Genomic DNA, 17,951 nt, shown 5'->3' with positions numbered 1-17,951 from the left:
TTTGTGGTGGAAAACTAACACTGCGAATCATGCTGAAAACATCATCCCCACCATCACACATGGTGGTGTCAGCAAGATGCTGTGGGGAGGCTTTTCTTCAGCAGGGACAGGGAAGATTTACAGGTTTGATGGCAAGATGGATGGAGTTAAATACAGAGCAATCCTGAAGGAAAATCTGCTTTTCCGCACAAAGAATTGACATGCTGCGGATTTAAAACTGCAGCAAATCCGCAAGGAAAAATTCACAGCATATGCACAGCGTTTTTTGTTTTGCATTGATTACAATGCTACTGTACAATGCAGCAGAAACTGCTGCGGATCCGCAGGGCCAAATCCGCAACGTGTGCACACACCCTTATAATGGCGGTATCTGCAGTGATGTGTGAGGTGAATCCTTACACTGGCGAGTGCCTGCAGTGAGATGTGTGGTGACCCCTTATACTGGCGGTGTCTGCAGTGAGGTGTGAAGTGACCCCTTACACTGGAGGGTGTTTTCAGTGAGGTAAGCCCTTACACTGGTGGGTGTTTGCAGTGAGATATGTGGTGAGCCTTTTCACTGGTGGTGTCTGCAGTGGTGTGTGGTGAGCCCTTACACTGCCGGTGTCTGCACTGAGGTGTCTGGTGAGCCCTTACACTGGCGGTGTCTGCAGTGAGGTGTCTGGTGAGCCCTTACACTGGCGGTGTCTGCAGTGAGGTGTGTTGTGAGCCCTTACACTGGTGGTGTCTGGTGAGCCCTTACATTGGCGGTGTCTGCAGTGAGGTGTCTGGTGAGCCCTTACACTGGCGGTGTCTGCAGTGAGGTGTGTGGTGAGTCCTTACACTGGCGGTGTCTGCAGTGAGGTGTCTGGTGAGCCCTTACTCTGGCGGTGTCTGCAGTGAGGTGTGTGGTGAGCCCTTACACTGGTGGTGTCTGCAGTGAGGTGTGTGGTGAGCCCTTACACTGGCGGTGTCTGCAGTGAGGTGTGTGGTGAGCCTTTACACTGGCGGTGTCTGCAGTGAGGTATGTGGTGAGTCCTTACACTGGCAGTGTCTGCAGTGAGGTGTCTGGTGTGCCCTTACACTGGCGGTGTCTGCAGTGTGGTGTGTGGTGAGTCCTTACACTGGCGGTGTCTGCAGTGAGGTGTGTGGTGAGCCCTTACACTGGCGGTGTCTGCAGTGAGGTGTGTGGTGAGCCCGTACACTGGCAGTGTCTGCAGTGAGGTGTGTGGTGAGCCCTTACACTGGCGGTGTCTGCAGTGAGGTGTGTGGTGAGCCCTTACACTGGCGGTGTCTGCAGTGAGGTGTGTGGTGAGTCCTTACACTGGCGGTGTCTGCAGTGAGGTGTGTGGTGAGCCCTTACACGGGCGGTGTCTGCAGTGAGGTGTGTGGTGAGCCCTTACACTGGCGGTGTCTGCAGTGAGGTGTGTGGTGAGCCCGTACACTGGCAGTGTCTGCAGTGAGGTGTGTGGTGAGCCCTTACACTGGTGGTGTCTGCAGTGAGGTGTGTGGTGAGCCCTTACACTGGTGGTGTCTGCAGTGAGGTGTGAGGTGAGCCTTTACCCTGGCGGTGTCTGCAGTGAGGTGTGTGGTGAGCCCGTACACTGGCAGTGTCTGCAGTGAGGTGTGTGGTGAGTCCTTACACTGGCGGTGCCTGCTGTGAGGTGTGTGGTGAGCCCTTACACTGGCGGTGTCTGCAGTGAGGTGTGTGGTGAGTCCTTACACTGGTGGTGTCTGCAGTGAGGTGTGTGGTGAGCCCTTACACTGGCGGTGTCTGCAGTGAGGTGTGTGGTGAGCCCTTACACTGGTGGTGTCTGCAGTGAGGTGTGTGGTGAGTCCTTACACTGGCGGTGTCTGCAGTGAGGTGTGTGGTGAGCCTTTACACTGGTGATGTCTGCAGTGAGGTGTGTGGTGAGCCCTTACACTGGCAATGTCTGCAGTGAGGTGTGTGGTGAGCCCTTACACTGGCGGTGTCTGCAGTTAGGTGTGTGGTGAGCCCTTACACTGGCAATGTCTGCAGTGAGGTGTGACGTGAGCCTTTACACTGGCGGTGTCTGCAGTGAGGTGTGTGGTGAGTCCGTACACTGGCAGTGTCTGCAGTGAGGTGTGTGGTGAGCCCTTACACTGGCGGTGTCTGCTGTGAGGTGTGTGGTGAGCCCTTACACTGGTGGTGTCTGCAGTGAGGTGTGTGGTGAGCCTTAACACTGGCGGTGTCTGCTGTGAGGTGTGTGGTGAGCCCTTACACTGGTGGTGTCTGCACTGAGGTGTGTGATGAGCCCTTACACTGGCAGTGTCTGCAGTGAGGTGTGTGGTGAGCCCTTACACTGGCGGTGTCTGCTGTGAGGTGTGTGGTGAGCCCTTACACTGGCGGTGTCTGCAGTGAGGTGTGTGGTGAGCCCGTACACTGGCAGTGTCTGCAGTGAGGTGTGTGGTGAGCCCTTACACTGGCGGTGTCTGCAGTGAGGTGTGTGGTGAGCCTTTACACTGGCGGTGTCTGCAGTGAGGTGTGTGGTAAGTCCTTACACTGGCGGTGTCTGCAGTGAGGTGTCTGGTGTGCCCTTACACTGGCGGTGTCTGCAGTGTGGTGTGTGGTGAGTCCTTACACTGGCGGTGTCTGCAGTGAGGTGTGTGGTGAGCCCTTACACTGGCGGTGTCTGCAGTGAGGTGTGTGGTGAGCCCGTACACTGGCAGTGTCTGCAGTGAGGTGTGTGGTGAGCCCTTACACTGGCAGTGTCTGCAGTGAGGTGTGTGGAGAGTCCTTACACTGGCGGTGTCTGCAGTGAGGTGTGTGGTGAGCCCTTACACGGGCGGTGTCTGCAGTGAGGTGTGTGGTGAGCCCGTACACTGGCGGTGTCTGCAGTGAGGTGTGTGGTGAGCCCGTACACTGGCAGTGTCTGCAGTGAGGTGTGTGGTGAGCCCTTACACTGGTGGTGTCTGCAGTGAGGTGTGTGGTGAGCCCTTACACTGGTGGTGTCTGCAGTGAGGTGTGAGGTGAGCCTTTACCCTGGCGGTGTCTGCAGTGAGGTGTGTGGTGAGCCCGTACACTGGCAGTGTCTGCAGTGAGGTGTGTGGTGAGTCCTTACACTGGCGGTGCCTGCTGTGAGGTGTGTGGTGAGCCCTTACACTGGCGGTGTCTGCAGTGAGGTGTGTGGTGAGCCCTTACACTGGTGGTGTCTGCAGTGAGGTGTGTGGTGAGCCCTTACACTGGCGGTGTCTGCAGTGAGGTGTGTGGTGAGCCCTTACACTGGTGGTGTCTGCAGTGAGGTGTGTGGTGAGTCCTTACACTGGCGGTGTCTGCAGTGAGGTGTGTGGTGAGCCTTTACACTGGCGGTGTCTGCAGTGAGGTGTGTGGTGAGCCCTTACACTGGCAATGTCTGCAGTGAGGTGTGTGGTGAGCCCTTACACTGGCGGTGTCTGCAGTTAGGTGTGTGGTGAGCCCTTACACTGGCAATGTCTGCAGTGAGGTGTGAGGTGAGCCTTTACACTGGCGGTGTCTGCAGTGAGGTGTGTGGTGAGTCCGTACACTGGCAGTGTCTGCAGTGAGGTGTGTGGTGAGCCCTTACACTGGCGGTGTCTGCTGTGAGGTGTGTGGTGAGCCCTTACACTGGTGGTGTCTGCAGTGAGGTGTGTGGTGAGCCTTTACACTGGCGGTGTCTGCTGTGAGGTGTGTGGTGAGCCCTTACACTGGTGGTGTCTGCACTGAGGTGTGTGGTGAGCCCTTACACTGGCAGTGTCTGCAGTGAGGTGTGTGATGAGCCCTTACACTGGCGGTGTCTGCTGTGAGGTGTGTGGTGAGCCCTTACACTAGTGGTGTCTGCAGTGAGGTGTGTGGTGAGCCCGTACACTGGCAGTGTCTGCAGTGAGGTGTGTGGTGAGCCCTTACACTGGTGGTGTCTGCAGTGAGGTGTGTGGTGAGCCCTTACACTGGCAGTGTCTGCAGTGAGGTGTGTGGTGAGCCCTTACACTGGCAATGTCTGCAGTGAGGTGTGTGGTCAGCCCTTACACTGGCAGTGTCTGCAGTGAGGTGTGTGGTGAGCCCTTACACTGGCGGTGTCTGCTGTGAGGTGTGTGGTGAGCCCTTACACTGGCGGTGTCTGCAGTGAGGTGTGTGGTGAGCCCTTACACTGGCGGTGTCTGCAGGGAGGTGTGTGGTGAGCCCTTACACTGGCAGTGTCTGCAGTGAGGTGTGTGGTGAGCCCTTACACTGGCGGTGTCTGCAGTGAGGTGTGTGGTGAGCCCTTACACTGGCGGTGTCTGCAGTGAGGTGTGTGGTGAGCCCTTACACTGGCGGTGTCTACAGTGAGGTGTGTGGTGAGCCCTTACACTGGCGGTGTCTGCAGTGAGGTGTGTGGTGAGCCCTTACACTGGCGGTGTCTGCAGTGAGGTGTGTGGTGAGCCCTTACACTGGCGGTGTCTGCAGTGAGGTGTGTGGTGAGCCCTTACACTGGCGGTGTCTGCAGTGAGGTGTGTGGTGAGCCCTTACACTGGCGGTGTCTGCAGTGAGGTGTGTGGTGAGCCCTTACACTGGCGGTGTCTGCAGTGAGGTGTGTGGTGGGCCCTTACACTGGCGGTGTCTGCAGTGAGGTGTGTGGTGAGCCCTTATACTGGCGGTGTCTGCAGTGAGGTGTGTGGTGAGTCCTTACACTGGCGGTGTCTGCAGTGAGGTGTGTGGTGAGTCCTTACACTGGCGGTGTCTGCAGTGAGGTGTGTGGAGAGCCCTTACACTGGCGGTGTCTGCAGTGAGGTGTGTGGTGAGCCCTTACACTGGCGGTGTCTGCAGAGAGGTGTGTGGTGAGCCCTTACACTGGCGGTGTCTGCAGTGAGGTGTGTGGTGAGCCCTTACACTGGCGGTGTCTGCAGTGAGGTGTGTGGTGAGTCCTTACACTGGCAGTGTCAGCAGTGAGGTGTGTGGTGAGTCCTTACACTGGCAGTGTCAGCAGTGAGGTGTGTGGTGAGCCCTTACACTGGCGGTGTCTGCAGTGAGGTGTGTGGTGAGCCCTTACACTGGCGGTGTCTGCAGTGAGGTGTGTGGTGAGTCCTTACACTTGTGGTGTCTGCAGTGAGGTGTGTGGTGAGCCCTTACGCTGGTGGTGTCTGTAGTGAGGTGTGTGGTGAGCCCTTACGCTGGCGGTGTCTGCAGTGAGGTGTGTGGTGAGCCCTTACGCTGGCGGTGTCTGCAGTGAGGTGTGTGGTGAGCCCTTACGCTGGCGGTGTCTGTAGTGAGGTGTGTGGTGGGCCCTTACACTGGCGGTGTCTGCAGTGAGGTGTGTGGTGAGCCTTTACACTGGCTGTGTCTGCAGTGAGGTGTGTGGTGAGCCCTTACACTGGCGGTGTCTGCAGTGAGGTGTGTGGTGAGCCCTTACACTGGCGGTGTCTGCAGTGAGGTGTGTGGTGAGCCCTTACACTGGCGGTGTCTGCAGTGAGGTGTGTGGTGAGCCCTTACACTGGCGGTGTCTGCAGTGAGGTGTGTGGTGAGCCCTTACACTGACGGTGTCTGCAGTGAGGTGTGTGGTGGGCCCTTACACTGGCGGTGTCTGCAGTGAGGTGTGTGGTGAGCCCTTACACTGGCGGTGTCTGCAGTGAGGTGTGTGGTGAGTCCTTACAGTGGCGGTGTCTGCAGTGAGGTGTGTGGTGAGTCCTTACACTGGCAGTGTCTGCAGTGAGGTGTGTGGTGAGCCCTTACACTGGCGGTGTCTGCAGTGAGGTGTGTGGTGAGCCCTTACACTGGCGGTGTCTGCAGAGAGGTGTGTGGTGAGCCCTTACACTGGCGGTGTCTGCAGTGAGGTGTGTGGTGAGCCCTTACACTGGTGGTGTCTGCAGTGAGGTGTGTGGTGAGCCCTTACACTGGCGGTGTCTGCAGTGAGGTGTGTGGTGAGTCCTTACACTGGCAGTGTCTGCAGTGAGGTGTGTGGTGAGCCCTTACACTGGCGGTGTCTGCAGTGAGGTGTGTGGTGAGCCCTTACACTGGCGGTGTCTGCAGTGAGGTGTGTGGTGAGTCCTTACACTGGTGGTGTCTGCAGTGAGGTGTGTGGTGAGCCCTTACGCTGGCGGTGTCTGTAGTGAGGTGTGTGGTGAGCCCTTACGCTGGCGGTGTCTGCAGTGAGGTGTGTGGTGAGCCCTTACACTGGCGGTGTCTGCAGTGAGGTGTGTGGTGAGCCCTTACACTGGCGGTGTCTGCAGTGAGGTGTCTGGTGGGCCCTTACACTGGCGGTGTCTGCAGTGAGGTGTGTGGTGAGCCTTTACACTGGCGGTGTCTGCAGTGAGGTGTGTGGTGAGCCCTTACACTGGCGGTGTCTGCAGTGAGGTGTGTGGTGGGCCCTTACACTGGCGGTGTCTGCAGTGAGGTGTGTGGTGAGTCCTTACACTGGTGGTGTCTGCAGTGAGGTGTGTGGTGAGTCCTTACACTGGTGGTGTCTGCAGTGAGGTGTGTGGTGAGCCCTTACACTGGTGATGTCTGCAGTGAGGTGTGTGGTGAGCCCTTACACTGGTGGTGTCTGCAGTGAGGTGTGTGGTGAGCCCTTACACTGGCGGTGTCTGCAGTGAGGTGTGTGGTGAGCCTTTACACTGGCGGTGTCTGCAGTGAGGTATGTGGTGAGTCCTTACACTGGCGGTGTCTGCAGTGAGGTGTCTGGTGTGCCCTTACACTGGCGGTGTCTGCAGTGTGGTGTGTGGTGAGTCCTTACACTGGCGGTGTCTGCAGTGAGGTGTGTGGTGAGCCCTTACACTGGCGGTGTCTGCAGTGAGGTGTGTGGTGAGCCCGTACACTGGCAGTGTCTGCAGTGAGGTGTGTGGTGAGCCCTTACACTGGCGGTGTCTGCAGTGAGGTGTGTGGTGAGCCCTTACACTGGCGGTGTCTGCAGTGAGGTGTGTGGTGAGTCCTTACAAAGGCGGTGTCTGCAGTGAGGTGTGTGGTGAGCCCTTACACGGGCGGTGTCTGCAGTGAGGTGTGTGGTGAGCCCTTACACTGGCGGTGTCTGCAGTGAGGTGTGTGGTGAGCCCGTACACTGGCAGTGTCTGCAGTGAGGTGTGTGGTGAGCCCTTACACTGGTGGTGTCTGCAGTGAGGTGTGTGGTGAGCCCTTACACTGGTGGTGTCTGCAGTGAGGTGTGAGGTGAGCCTTTACCCTGGCGGTGTCTGCAGTGAGGTGTGTGGTGAGCCCGTACTCTGGCAGTGTCTGCAGTGAGGTGTGTGGTGAGTTCTTACACTGGCGGTGCCTGCTGTGAGGTGTGTGGTGAGCCCTTACACTGGCGGTGTCTGCAGTGAGGTGTGTGGTGAGCCCTTACACTGGTGGTGTCTGCAGTGAGGTGTGTGGTGAGCCCTTACACTGGCGGTGTCTGCAGTGAGGTGTGTGGTGAGCCCTTACACTGGCGGTGTCTGCAGTGAGGTGTGTGGTGAGTCCTTACACTGGCGGTGTCTGCAGTGAGGTGTGTGGTGAGCCTTTACACTGGCGGTGTCTGCAGTGAGGTGTGTGGTGAGCCCTTACACTGGCGGTGTCTGCAGTTAGGTGTGTGGTGAGCCCTTACACTGGCAATGTCTGCAGTGAGGTGTGAGGTGAGCATTTACACTGGCGGTGTCTGCAGTGAGGTGTGTGGTGAGTCCGTACACTGGCAGTGTCTGCAGTGAGGTGTGTGGTGAGCCCTTACACTGGCGGTGTCTGCAGTGAGGTGTGTGGTGAGCCCTTACACTGGCAGTGTCTGCAGTGAGGTGTGTGGTGAGCCCTTACACTGGCAATGTCTGCAGTGAGGTGTGTGGTCAGCCCTTACACTGGCAGTGTCTGCAGTGAGGTGTGTGGTGAGCCCTTACACTGGCGGTGTCTGCTGTGAGGTGTGTGGTGAGCCCTTACACTGGCGGTGTCTGCAGTGAGGTGTGTGGTGAGCCCTTACACTGGCGGTGTCTGCAGGGAGGTGTGTGGTGAGCCCTTACACTGGCGGTGTCTGCAGTGAGGTGTGTGGTGAGCCCTTACACTGGCGGTGTCTGCAGTGAGGTGTGTGGTGAGCCCTTACACTGGCGGTGTCTGCAGTGAGGTGTGTGGTGAGCCCTTACACTGGCGGTGTCTGCAGTGAGGTGTGTGGTGAGCTCTTACACTGTCGGTGTCTGCAGTGAGGTGTGTGGTGAGCCCTTACACTGGCGGTGTCTGCAGTGAGGTGTGTGGTGAGCCCTTACACTGGCGGTGTCTGCAGTGAGGTGTGTGGTGAGCCCTTACACTGGCGGTGTCTGCAGTGAGGTGTGTGGTGAGCCCTTACACTGGCGGTGTCTGCAGTGAGGTGTGTGGTGGGCCCTTACAATGGCGGTGTCTGCAGTGAGGTGTGTGGTGAGCCCTTACACTGGCGGTGTCTGCAGTGAGGTGTGTGGTGAATCCTTACACTGGCGGTGTCTGCAGTGAGGTGTGTGGTGAGTCCTTACACTGGCGGTGTCTGCAGTGAGGTGTGTGGTGAGCCCTTACACTGGCGGTGTCTGCAGTGAGGTGTGTGGTGAGTCCTTACACTGGCGGTGTCTGCAGTGAGGTGTGTGGTGAGCCCTTACACTGGCGGTGTCTGCAGTGAGGTGTGTGGTGAGTCCTTACACTGGCAGTGTCTGCAGTGATGTGTGTGGTGAGTCCTTACACTGGTGGTGTCTGCAGTGAGGTGTGTGGTGAGCCCTTACACTGGCGGTGTCTGCAGTGAGGTGTGTGGTGAGCCCTTCCACTGGCGGTGTCTGCAGTGAGGTGTGTGGTGAGCCCTTACACTGGCGGTGTCTGCAGTGAGGTGTGTGGTGAGCCCTTACACTGGCGGTGTCTGCAGTGAGGTGTGTGGTGAGCCCTTACACTGGCGGTGTCTGCAGTGAGGTGTGTGGTGAGCCCTTACACTGGCGGTGTCTGCAGTGAGGTGTGTGGTGAGTCCTTACACTGGCGGTGTCTGCAGTGAGGTGTGTGGTGAGCCCGTACACTGGCAGTGTCTGCAGTGAGGTGTGTGGTGAGCCCTTACACTGGTGGTGTCTGCAGTGAGGTGTGTGGTGAGCCCTTACACTGGTGGTGTCTGCAGTGAGGTGTGAGGTGAGCCTTTACCCTGGCGGTGTCTGCAGTGAGGTGTGTGGTGAGCCCGTACTCTGGCAGTGTCTGCAGTGAGGTGTGTGGTGAGTCCTTACACTGGCGGTGCCTGCTGTGAGGTGTGTGGTGAGCCCTTACACTGGCGGTGTCTGCAGTGAGGTGTGTGGTGAGCCCTTACACTGGTGGTGTCTGCAGTGAGGTGTGTGGTGAGCCCTTACACTGGCGGTGTCTGCAGTGAGGTGTGTGGTGAGCCCTTACACTGGCGGTGTCTGCAGTGAGGTGTGTGGTGATTCCTTACACTGGCGGTGTCTGCAGTGAGGTGTGTGGTGAGCCTTTACACTGGCGGTGTCTGCAGTGAGGTGTGTGGTGAGCCCTTACACTGGCGGTGTCTGCAGTGAGGTGTGTGGTGAGCCCTTACACTGGCGGTGTCTGCAGGGAGGTGTGTGGTGAGCCCTTACACTGGCGGTGTCTGCAGTGAGGTGTGTGGTGAGCCCTTACACTGGTGGTGTCTGCAGTGAGGTGTGTGGTGAGCCCTTACACTGGCGGTGTCTGCAGTGAGGTGTGTGGTGAGCCCTTACACTGGCGGTGTCTGCAGTGAGGTGTGTGGTGAGCCCTTACACTGTCGGTGTCTGCAGTGAGGTGTGTGGTGAGCCCTTACACTGGCGGTGTCTGCAGTGAGGTGTGTGGTGAGCCCTTACACTGGCGGTGTCTGCAGTGAGGTGTGTGGTGAGCCCTTACACTGGCGGTGTCTGCAGTGAGGTGTGTGGTGAGCCCTTACACTGGCGGTGTCTGCAGTGAGGTGTGTGGTGAGTCCTTACACTGGCGGTGTCTGCAGTGAGGTGTGTGGTGAGCCCTTACACTGGCGGTGTCTGCAGTGAGGTGTGTGGTGAGTCCTTACACTTGCGGTGTCTGCAGTGAGGTGTGTGGTGAGCCCTTACACTGGCGGTGTCTGCAGTGAGGTGTGTGGTGAGTCCTTACACTGGCAGTGTCTGCAGTGATGTGTGTGGTGAGTCCTTACACTGGTGGTGTCTGCAGTGAGGTGTGTGGTGAGCCCTTACACTGGCGGTGTCTGCAGTGAGGTGTGTGGTGAGCCCTTCCACTGGCGGTGTCTGCAGTGAGGTGTGTGGTGAGCCCTTACACTGGCGGTGTCTGCAGTGAGGTGTGTGGTGAGCCCTTACACTGGTGGTGTCTGCAGTGAGGTGTGTGGTGAGCCCTTACACTGGCGGTGTCTGCAGTGAGGTGTGTGGTGAGCCCTTACACTGGCGGTGTCTGCAGTGAGGTGTGTGGTGAGTCCTTACACTGGCGGTGTCTGCAGTGAGGTGTGTGGTGAGCCCGTACACTGGCAGTGTCTGCAGTGAGGTGTGTGGTGAGCCCTTACACTGGTGGTGTCTGCAGTGAGGTGTGTGGTGAGCCCTTACACTGGTGGTGTCTGCAGTGAGGTGTGAGGTGAGCCTTTACCCTGGCGGTGTCTGCAGTGAGGTGTGTGGTGAGCCCGTACTCTGGCGGTGTCTGCAGTGAGGTGTGTGGTGAGTCCTTACACTGGCGGTGCCTGCTGTGAGGTGTGTGGTGAGCCCTTACACTGGCGGTGTCTGCAGTGAGGTGTGTGGTGAGCCCTTACACTGGTGGTGTCTGCAGTGAGGTGTGTGGTGAGCCCTTACACTGGCGGTGTCTGCAGTGAGGTGTGTGGTGAGCCCTTACACTGGCGGTGTCTGCAGTGAGGTGTGTGGTGATTCCTTACACTGGCGGTGTCTGCAGTGAGGTGTGTGGTGAGCCTTTACACTGGCGGTGTCTGCAGTGAGGTGTGTGGTGAGCCCTTACACTGGCAATGTCTGCAGTGAGGTGTGTGGTGAGCCCTTACACTGGCGGTGTCTGCAGTTAGGTGTGTGGTGAGCCCTTACACTGGCAATGTCTGCAGTGAGGTGTGAGGTGAGCATTTACACTGGCGGTGTCTGCAGTGAGGTGTGTGGTGAGTCCGTACACTGGCAGTGTCTGCAGTGAGGTGTGTGGTGAGCCCTTACACTGGTGGTGTCTGCAGTGAGGTGTGTGGTGAGCCCTTACACTGGCAGTGTCTGCAGTGAGGTGTGTGGTGAGCCCTTACACTGGCAATGTCTGCAGTGAGGTGTGTGGTCAGCCCTTACACTGGCAGTGTCTGCAGTGAGGTGTGTGGTGAGCCCTTACACTGGCGGTGTCTGCTTTGAGGTGTGTGGTGAGCCCTTACACTGGCGGTGTCTGCAGTGAGGTGTGTGGTGAGCCCTTACACTGGCGGTGTCTCCAGGGAGGTGTGTGGTGAGCCCTTACACTGGCGGTGTCTGCAGTGAGGTGTGTGGTGAGCCCTTACACTGGTGGTGTCTGCAGTGAGGTGTGTGGTGAGCCCTTACACTGGCGGTGTCTGCAGTGAGGTGTGTGGTGAGCCCTTACACTGGCGGTGTCTGCAGTGAGGTGTGTGGTGAGCCCTTACACTGTCGGTGTCAGCAGTGAGGTGTGTGGTGAGCCCTTACACTGGCGGTGTCTGCAGTGAGGTGTGTGGTGAGCCCTTACACTGGCGGTGTCTGCAGTGAGGTGTGTGGTGAGCCCTTACACTGGCGGTGTCTGCAGTGAGGTGTGTGGTGAGCCCTTACACTGGCGGTGTCTGCAGTGAGGTGTGTGGTGGGCCCTTACAATGGCGGTGTCTGCAGTGAGGTGTGTGGTGAGCCCTTACACTGGCGGTGTCTGCAGTGAGGTGTGTGGTGAATCCTTACACTGGCGGTGTCTGCAGTGAGGTGTGTGGTGAGTCCTTACACTGGCGGTGTCTGCAGTGAGGTGTGTGGTGAGTCCTTACACTGGCGGTGCCTGCTGTGAGGTGTGTGGTGAGCCCTTACACTGGCGGTGTCTGCAGTGAGGTGTGTGGTGAGCCCTTACACTGGTGGTGTCTGCAGTGAGGTGTGTGGTGAGCCCTTACACTGGCGGTGTCTGCAGTGAGGTGTGTGGTGAGCCCTTACACTGGCGGTGTCTGCAGTGAGGTGTGTGGTGATTCCTTACACTGGCGGTGTCTGCAGTGAGGTGTGTGGTGAGCCTTTACACTGGCGGTGTCTGCAGTGAGGTGTGTGGTGAGCCCTTACACTGGCAATGTCTGCAGTGAGGTGTGTGGTGAGCCCTTACACTGGCGGTGTCTGCAGTTAGGTGTGTGGTGAGCCCTTACACTGGCAATGTCTGCAGTGAGGTGTGAGGTGAGCATTTACACTGGCGGTGTCTGCAGTGAGGTGTGTGGTGAGTCCGTACACTGGCAGTGTCTGCAGTGAGGTGTGTGGTGAGCCCTTACACTGGTGGTGTCTGCAGTGAGGTGTGTGGTGAGCCCTTACACTGGCAGTGTCTGCAGTGAGGTGTGTGGTGAGCCCTTACACTGGCAATATCTGCAGTGAGGTGTGTGGTCAGCCCTTACACTGGCAGTGTCTGCAGTGAGGTGTGTGGTGAGCCCTTACACTGGCGGTGTCTGCTGTGAGGTGTGTGGTGAGCCCTTACACTGGCGGTGTCTGCAGTGAGGTGTGTGGTGAGCCCTTACACTGGCGGTGTCTCCAGGGAGGTGTGTGGTGAGCCCTTACACTGGCGGTGTCTGCAGTGAGGTGTGTGGTGAGCCCTTACACTGGTGGTGTCTGCAGTGAGGTGTGTGGTGAGCCCTTACACTGGCGGTGTCTGCAGTGAGGTGTGTGGTGAGCCCTTACACTGGCGGTGTCTGCAGTGAGGTGTGTGGTGAGCCCTTACACTGTCGGTGTCTGCAGTGAGGTGTGTGGTGAGCCCTTACACTGGCGGTGTCTGCAGTGAGGTGTGTGGTGAGCCCTTACACTGGCGGTGTCTGCAGTGAGGTGTGTGGTGAGCCCTTACACTGGCGGTGTCTGCAGTGAGGTGTGTGGTGAGCCCTTACACTGGCGGTGTCTGCAGTGAGGTGTGTGGTGGGCCCTTACAATGGCGGTGTCTGCAGTGAGGTGTGTGGTGAGCCCTTACACTGGCGGTGTCTGCAGTGAGGTGTGTGGTGAATCCTTACACTGGCGGTGTCTGCAGTGAGGTGTGTGGTGAGTCCTTACACTGGCGGTATCTGCAGTGAGGTGTGTGGTGAGCCCTTACACTGGCGGTGTCTGCAGTGAGGTGTGTGGTGAGTCCTTACACTGGCGGTGTCTGCAGTGAGGTGTGTGGTGAGCCCTTACACTGGCGGTGTCTGCAGTGAGGTGTGTGGTGAGTCCTTACACTGGCAGTGTCTGCAGTGATGTGTGTGGTGAGGCCTTACACTGGCGGTGTCTGCAGTGAGGTGTGTGGTGAGCCCTTACACTGGCAGTGTCTGCAGTGAGGTGTGTGGTGAGCCCTTACACTGGAGGTGTCTGCAGTGAGGTGTGTGGTGAGCCCTTACACTGGCGGTGTCTGCAGTGAGGTGTGTGGTGAGCCCTTACACTGGCGGTGTCTGCAGTGAGGTGTGTGGTGAGCCCTTACACTGGCGGTGTCTGCAGTGAGGTGTGTGGTGAGCCCTTACACTGGCGGTGTCTGCAGTGAGGTGTGTGGTGAGTCCTTACACTGGCGGTGTCTGCAGTGAGGTGTGTGGTGAGCCCTTACACTGGAGGTGTCTGCAGTGAGGTGTGTGGTGAGCCCTTACACTGGAGGTGTCTGCAGTGAGGTGTGTGGTGAGCCCTTACACTGGCGGTGTCTGCAGTGAGGTGTGTGGTGGGCCCTTACACTGGCGGTGTCTGCAGTGAGGTGTGTGGTGAGCCCTTACACTGGAGGTGTCTGCAGTGAGGTGTGTGGTGAGTCCATACACTGGCGGTGTCTGCAGTGAGGTGTGTGGTGGGCCCTTACACTGGAGGTGTCTGCAGTGAGGTGTGTGGTGAGCCCTTACACTGGCGGTGTCTGCAGTGAGGTGTGTGGTGAGTCCTTACACTGGCGGTGTCTGCAGTGAGGTGTGTGGTGAGTCCTTACACTGGCGGTGTCTGCAGTGAGGTGTGTGGTGGGCCCTTACACTGGCGGTGTCTGCAGTGAGGTGTGTGGTGAGCCCTTACACTGGCGGTGTCTGCAGTGAGGTGTGTGGTGAGTCCTTACACTGGCGGTGTCTGCAGTGAAGTGTGTCGTGAGTCCTTACACTGGCGGTGTCTGCAGTGAGGTGTGTGGTGGGCCCTTACACTGGCGGTGTCTGCAGTGAGGTGTGTGGTGAGTCCTTACACTGGCGGTGTCTGCAGTGAGGTGTGTGGTGAGTCCTTACACTGGCGGTGTCTGCAGTGAGGTGTGTGGTGGGCCCTTACAATGGCGGTGTCTGCAGTGAGGTGTGTGGTGAGCCCTTACACTGGCGGTGTCTGCAGTGAGGTGTGTGGTGAATCCTTACACTGGCGGTGTCTGCAGTGAGGTGTGTGGTGAGTCCTTACACTGGTGGTGTCTGCAGTGAGGTGTGTGGTGAGCCCTTACACCTGGCGGTGTCTGCAGTGAGGTGTGTGGTGAGTCCTTACACTGGCGGTGTCTGCAGTGAGGTGTGTGGTGAGCCCTTACACTGGCGGTGTCTGCAGTGAGGTGTGTGGTGAGTCCTTACACTGGCAGTGTCTGCAGTGATGTGTGTGGTGAGGCCTTACACTGGCGGTGTCTGCAGTGAGGTGTGTGGTGAGCCCTTACACTGGCAGTGTCTGCAGTGAGGTGTGTGGTGAGCCCTTACACTGGAGGTGTCTGCAGTGAGGTGTGTGGTGAGCCCTTACACTGGCGGTGTCTGCAGTGAGGTGTGTGGTGAGCCCTTACACTGGCGGTGTCTGCAGTGAGGTGTGTGGTGAGCCCTTACACTGGCGGTGTCTGCAGTGAGGTGTGTGGTGAGCCCTTACACTGGCGGTGTCTGCAGTGAGGTGTGTGGTGAGTCCTTACACTGGCGGTGTCTGCAGTGAGGTGTGTGGTGAGCCCTTACACTGGAGGTGTCTGCAGTGAGGTGTGTGGTGAGCCCTTACACTGGAGGTGTCTGCAGTGAGGTGTGTGGTGAGCCCTTACACTGGAGGTGTCTGCAGTGAGGTGTGTGGTGAGCCCTTACACTGGCGGTGTCTGCAGTGAGGTGTGTGGTGAGCCCTTACACTGGCGGTGTCTGCAGTGAGGTGTGTGGTGAGTCCTTACACTGGTGGTGTCTGCAGTGAGGTGTGTGGTGAGTCCTTACACTGGCGGTGTCTGCAGTGAGGTGTGTGGTGGGCCCTTACACTGGCGGTGTCTGCAGTGAGGTGTGTGGTGAGCCCTTACACTGGAGGTGTCTGCAGTGAGGTGTGTGGTGAGTCCATACACTGGCGGTGTCTGCAGTGAGGTGTGTGGTGGGCCCTTACACTGGAGGTGTCTGCAGTGAGGTGTGTGGTGAGCCCTTACACTGGCGGTGTCTGCAGTGAGGTGTGTGGTGAGTCCTTACACTGGCGGTGTCTGCAGTGAGGTGTGTGGTGAGTCCTTACACTGGCGGTGTCTGCAGTGAGGTGTGTGGTGGGCCCTTACACTGGCGGTGTCTGCAGTGAGGTGTGTGGTGAGCCCTTACACTGGCGGTGTCTGCAGTGAGGTGTGTGGTGAGTCCTTACACTGGCGGTGTCTGCAGTGAAGTGTGTCGTGAGTCCTTACACTGGCGGTGTCTGCAGTGAGGTGTGTGGTGGGCCCTTACACTGGCGGTGTCTGCAGTGAGGTGTGTGGTGAGTCCTTACACTGGCGGTGTCTGCAGTGAGGTGTGTGGTGAGTCCTTACACTGGCGGTGTCTGCAGTGAGGTGTGTGGTGGGCCCTTACACTGGAGGTGTCTGCAGTGAGGTGTGTGGTGAGCCCTTACACTGGCGGTGTCTGCAGTGAGGTGTGTGGTGAGCCCTTACACTGGAGGTGTCTGCAGTGAGGTGTGTGGTGAGCCCTTACACTGGAGGTGTCTGCAGTGAGGTGTGTGGTGAGCCCTTACACTGGCGGTGTCTGCAGTGAGGTGTGTGGTGAGCCCTTACACTGGAGGTGTCTGCAGTGAGGTGTGTGGTGAGCCCTTACACTGGCGGTGTCTGCAGTGAGGTGTGTGGTGAGCCCTTACACTGGCGGTGTCTGCAGTGAGGTGTGTGGTGAGCCCTTACACTGGCGGTGTCTGCAGTGAGGTGTGTGGTGAGCCCTTACACTGGAGGTGTCTGCAGTGAGGTGTGTGGTGAGCCCTTACACTGGAGGTGTCTGCAGTGAGGTGTGTGGTGAGCCCTTACACTGGCGGTGTCTGCAGTGAGGTGTGTGGTGAGCCCTTACACTGGCGGTGTCTGCAGTGAGGTGTGTGGTGAGCCCTTACACTGTCGGTGTCTGCAGTGAGGTGTGTGGTGAGCCCTTACACTGGCGGTGTCTGCAGTGAGGTGTGTGGTGAGCCCTTACACTGGAGGTGTCTGCAGTGAGGTGTGTGGTTAGCCCTTACACTGGCGGTGTCTGCAGTGAGGTGTGTGGTGAGCCCTTACACTGGTGGTGTCTGCAGTGAGGTGTGTGGTGAGCCCTTACACTGGCGGTGTCTGCAGTGAGGTGTGTGGTGAGCCCTTACACTGGCGGTGTCTGCAGTGAGGTGTGTGGTGAGCCCTTACACTGGCGGTGTCTGCAGTGAGGTGTGTGGTGAGCCCTTACACTGGAGGTGTCTGCAGTGAGGTGTGTGGTGAGCCCTTACACTGGCGGTGTCTGCACTGAGGTGTGTGGTGAGCCCTTACACTGGCGGTGTCTGCAGTGAGGTGTGTGGTGAGTCCTTACACTGGCGGTGTCTGCAGTGAGGTGTGTGGTGAGCCCTTACACTGGCGGTGTCTGCAGTGAGGTGTGTGGTGAGTCCTTACACTGGCAGTGTCTGCAGTGATGTGTGTGGTGAGTCCTTACACTGGCGGTGTCTGCAGTGAGGTGTGTGGTGAGCCCTTACACTGGCAGTGTCTGCAGTGAGGTGTGTGGTGAGCCCTTACACTGGCGGTGTCTGCAGTGAGGTGTGTGGTGAGCCCTTACACTGGCGGTGTCTGCAGTGAGGTGTGTGGTGAGCCCTTACACTGGCGGTGTCTGCAGTGAGGTGTGTGGTGAGCCCTTACACTGGCGGTGTCTGCAGTGAGGTGTGTGGTGAGCCCTTACACTGGCGGTGTCTGCAGTGAGGTGTGTGGTGAGTCCTTACACTGGCGGTGTCTGCAGTGATGTGTGTGGTGAGCCCGTACACTGGCAGTGTCTGCAGTGAGGTGTGTGGTGAGCCCTTACTCTGGTGGTGTCTGCAGTGAGGTGTGTGGTGAGCCCTTACACTGGTGGTGTCTGCAGTGAGGTGTGAGGTGAGCCTTTACCCTGGCGGTGTCTGCAGTGAGGTGTGTGGTGAGCCCGTACTCTGGCAGTGTCTGCAGTGAGGTGTGTGGTGAGTCCTTACACTGGCGGTGCCTGCTGTGAGGTGTGTGGTGAGCCCTTACACTGGCGGTGTCTGCAGTGAGGTGTGTGGTGAGCCCTTACACTGGTGGTGTCTGCAGTGAGGTGTGTGGTGAGCCCTTACACTGGCGGTGTCTGCAGTGAGGTGTGTGGTGAGCCCTTACACTGGCGGTGTCTGCAGTGAGGTGTGTGGTGATTCCTTACACTGGCGGTGTCTGCAGTGAGGTGTGTGGTGAGCCTTTACACTGGCGGTGTCTGCAGTGAGGTGTGTGGTGAGCCCTTACACTGGCAATGTCTGCAGTGAGGTGTGTGGTGAGCCCTTACACTGGCGGTGTCTGCAGTTAGGTGTGTGGTGAGCCCTTACACTGGCAATGTCTGCAGTGAGGTGTGAGGTGAGCCTTTACACTGGCGGTGTCTGCAGTGAGGTGTGTGGTGAGTCCGTACACTGGCAGTGTCTGCAGTGAGGTGTGTGGTGAGCCCTTACACTGGCAGTGTCTGCAGTGAGGTGTGTGGTGAGCCCTTACACTGGCAATGTCTGCAGTGAGGTGTGTGGTCAGCCCTTACACTGGCAGTGTCTGCAGTGAGGTGTGTGGTGAGCCCTTACACTGGCGGTGT

This window comes from Dendrobates tinctorius, unplaced genomic scaffold (genome assembly GCF_039654945.1).
Source record: "Dendrobates tinctorius isolate UK_male_01 unplaced genomic scaffold, ASM3965494v1 ptg000085l, whole genome shotgun sequence".
Taxonomy (NCBI): domain Eukaryota; kingdom Metazoa; phylum Chordata; class Amphibia; order Anura; family Dendrobatidae; genus Dendrobates; species Dendrobates tinctorius.
This window is presented reverse-complemented; position numbering follows the sequence as displayed.